The following is a 4,215-nucleotide window of genomic DNA, read 5'->3' as shown; positions in this document are numbered from 1 at the left end:
CTTTTATGGGGTGTGATAGTAACAGAAACATCCCCCAGCTTGTCACAAGCAAGTAATGCCCATGGCTGGGCAGAGGATGCTGTTTTTATAAAGACTGACCCAACTGCATTTTAGACAAGCCCTCCACCTCCCCAAACTTGTGCTCTAAATGTTCTACAAAGAACTGAGCCTTCATGGACACAAAGGATTCCCCATCAGCTCTCATACATACTAGGTACCGGAGCGAATAAGCTTCACTGCCATTCTTAACCTTTGTTCCTCCCACGAGGTGGCCAGGGAGAGAAACGATTTGGGGTCATACATGTTTGCATTAAATTGAGTCCTGGAACACTTAGAGACTGCTGGTGGCTGGCCACCAGCAAGAGAAGATGTGCCACGCTTCATGGTGTGTCATCTGCCCTGATGCCACCCACCACTCTGACCACAGGCCCTCCCCACGGGCACCACCCAGCCGCAGCAAGAGTCACCTGGCAGGATGGCCTTTACCGGGAGTCCCGATGCCCCAGTGGGATGGGTATCTACTCCGTGGCATATGTGGGGAGTTAACAGTGCAGGCATCAGCAGAGCAATCCCTGTGTGGTCAGGGTGCTACAACCAATAGGTTACATGGCAGCCCCACCACAATGGACTGGCTACTGTGCTGGACATCACATACAAAGAAGTCCGTGGTCGTCGTTGGTGCAGAAAGCGACACAGCATAGTGGATGGTGGAAACTGCACCCAAGAGATGGAGGGTGAGCGCGACTGCAATGTGATGACGAGAAAGTGGGCTAAAAATCTCAATGCATGATGCACCATGTAAAGTGCCCTTCCCCAATTGGCTCACTCTTCAGAAAAAATTTGGAAGTACGGACGTCAAACCCTACAGGGGCCATCACATAATGGCTGAAACATGTGGGACTCCTTTTAGTCACCTCTTACAACCAACAGAAATGCTGCAGGCTAATTCTAACCCCCAAATCAGCAGGTGGGGTTCCATGAATTAGTTCACATGGTTCTGAAAGGTACCTAATTTCAATTACTGAGAGCAATATTTCAAGTATGATTAAATCCACTGATTTGGCACACCTCTTACATTATACCATTCAAGATTTCTCAGGAGCATAGAGTGATCAGTCACATCAATAGCTTTTGTTAGGTCCAAGAATAAACCTGAGCTTTTCCTGTAGTTGTGCACTGCATTTAAGACATGACTTATCAGTTTGAAAGTGGCTGTTCCTTTGTGCATGTCTGAAGGAACGTTCCATCATTCTTCTTAACACCACAATATTGTAATACAAAACACTCTGGAATTAACACCCAAAAAAATGTTCTCAATTAAATGAAGATGAAAGTCACTCTCATCAGCACAGGAAGTGCTGGTGAGGGAGTTCTTTCCATTGCATGCCTTTCTGGGAGAAACCCCAAGCTACAGCAAGGAAGTCCGTGGTGCAGACTTCAACTCTTTGTTCACAGCCTGATCTAGCACTGAGCGATGTGTCATCTGCTGTTGACATCTGTTTAAGCAGATGCATAAATGCTGCAGTGTGTCGTCACAAAGAGTTCAAACTTCTGCACATATATAACTCCACGTAAACATTGTGTGATAGTATCATAATCTCCAATATGATTGAATCATACTCTTTGTTTAGTACTATCCCATTCTGCTACATTACACTGTGTCACGTAAACACCTCCCCAGCTTTGCGGTAAAGTTGTGGGCAGAGGGGTGCCTGTTGGGATAACATTCTTCACATAGCCAGCAAGCCTCTCTTTCAGTTTTGGACTTCCACTTACACAAGAAACATGCCGGTGTACTTTGCAGTTGTGTGCACAACTGCCACTGTTCATTCACATTTCACAATAGCCAGACAAATGACTGAAAACTAATTACAGTTTGAAACCTGAGAACACAAGACAGTACTATACTCTACCATTGTCTACTTAAGACTGAAGCGTTGTGTGTCATGTAACAAAGGAAGATATTTAACTGCTAAAAACACCAACCTCATAGTACACATAGTATGCCCTTTGCTCTAGTCTGTGTTTGTTTACCTTCTGGAGGCCCTAGTGAACCCACAGTCTCAGCATGAGTGCAATTTACACTTGTCTCTCTATTTGTTGCATAGTTTGTGTGATCCAAAAATGGCTTAACCACAGCCAAGGGCATAGTTTCCAGAATTAATTTTTCATTCTGCAGGAGATTGTACACTGTAAAGGTTCTGAGTTCACATCCTAGTCTAGTACACAGTGTTAATCTGCTTGGAAGTTTCAAAACAGGACACACTCCACTGGGAACTGTTAATGCTATTTATACTTTGGTACTGAGTCGATGAACTCAGTATGAATGAGAGGAATGTCAAATAATCAACACACTGAATGAGACCAGCTTTGAATGCACTTTGGTATCACTGCTATATTTCATGTTTTACTCCCTGGTGGAGTGAGGTATGGGTCTAGTTCCAGCTTTAAAAATGATTTCGATGTATCATCCAATTTTGTAGACTGCAACATGAACCAAATGGCCTGATGTCTAAGTGCCCAGTGAACATACTTTTCATGTGAACTCTTCAAATTAAGGGTGATCGATTAATTTCTGAACATCATACCAGTTGCCAATAACTAAAAGAAAGGTGATTTAGTATTCAGAGAGCGAAGTAAAAACAACCAATTTTTTGCAATCATTTCATAAAAATTGCAGTTGGACAAAAAGTCTCAGAATTAGTGATTTTTATACAGAAAGAAAAATCTTTGCCACAAAACTAATTTCACAAGTCGTCATAGTTTTGCTTTATTTACTTTAAAACATTTTCAGAGAGACATCACAGATGAAACAAAACCCCAAAGTATTTGTCCCTTCTCTCCCTTTTGACAGGACTCTCTGAAGTGTCAATAACACAGTTATTTTAATCACAGTTAATTACATATTACATACTTTATGTGCAGACTGCGATGTCACTATAATTTTTTTTTGAAGATGACTAATTAGATGTAAATGGGAGTCTGAAGGTACAGATGTTGCCAAATAAAATAAATGCACAAACAGAACAATTTGTGGTGTAATTCTTTAATATCGCCTGGCGTTTTGTTTCCAAAATAATCTACAAGTGTACTGTTATGTCCCCCCCGCCCCCGCATGAACCATGGACATTGCCGTCAGTGGGGAGGCTTGTGTGCCTCAGTGATAGCTGTACTGTAGGTGAATCCACAATGGAGGGGTATATGTTGAGAGGCCAGACAAATGTGTGGTTCCTGAGAAGGGACAGCAACCTTTTCAATAGTTGCAGTGGCAACAGTCTGGATAACTGACTGAACTGGTCTTGCAACATCAACCAAAACAGCATTGCTGTACTGGTACTGCGAACAGCTGAAAGCAAAGAGAAACTACAGCCATAATTTTTCCTGAGGGCATGCAGCTTTACTGTATGGTTAAATGATGATGATGGCATACTCTTGGGTAAAGTATTTGGGAGGTAAAACAGTTCCACATTCGGATCTCCAGTCAGAGACTACTCAGGAGGACGTCGTCATCAGCAGAAACAAAATTGGCATTCTACAGATCGGAGTGTGGAATGTCATATACCTTAATCAGGCAGATAGGACAGAAAATTTGAAAAAGGAAGTGGATAGGTTAAAGTCAGATATAATGGGAATTAGTGAAGTTCGGTAGCAGGAGGAACAAGACCTCTGGTCGGGTATGAAATGTGTGGCAAGCACCTCCCGGTGAGTATACCTGATCGCCTGGTGCAAGTCTTTTGAGGTGACACCACTTCAGTGACTTGCACATCAATGAGGATGAAATGATTATTATGGTGATGACAACACAAACGCCCATTCCCTGAGTGGACAAAAATCTCCAACCCAGCCACGAATCAAACCCAGGTCCCCCCCCCCAGCATTACAAGCCTGCACGCTGGCCACTCAGTTATGGTGGCGGACTGGTGAATACAAGGTTATAAATACAAAATAAAACATGGGTAATGCAGGAGTAGGTTTAATAATGAATAAAAAAATAGGAATACAGATAAACTACTACAAACAGCATAGTGAATGCATTTTTGTAGCCAAGATAAAACACGAAGCCCATGCCTACAACAGTATTACAAGTTTACAAGCCAACTAGGCCCACAGATGAAGAAGAGATAAAAGAAATTATTCGGATAGTAAAGGGAGACGAAAATTTAATAGTCATTGGGAGCAAGAATTCGATAGTAGGAGAAAGGAACAAGAGGATAA

This window comes from Schistocerca cancellata, chromosome 4, assembly GCF_023864275.1.
Source record: "Schistocerca cancellata isolate TAMUIC-IGC-003103 chromosome 4, iqSchCanc2.1, whole genome shotgun sequence".
NCBI classification, from domain to species: Eukaryota; Metazoa; Arthropoda; class Insecta; order Orthoptera; family Acrididae; genus Schistocerca; species Schistocerca cancellata.
Note: the sequence above shows the minus strand (reverse complement) of the source record.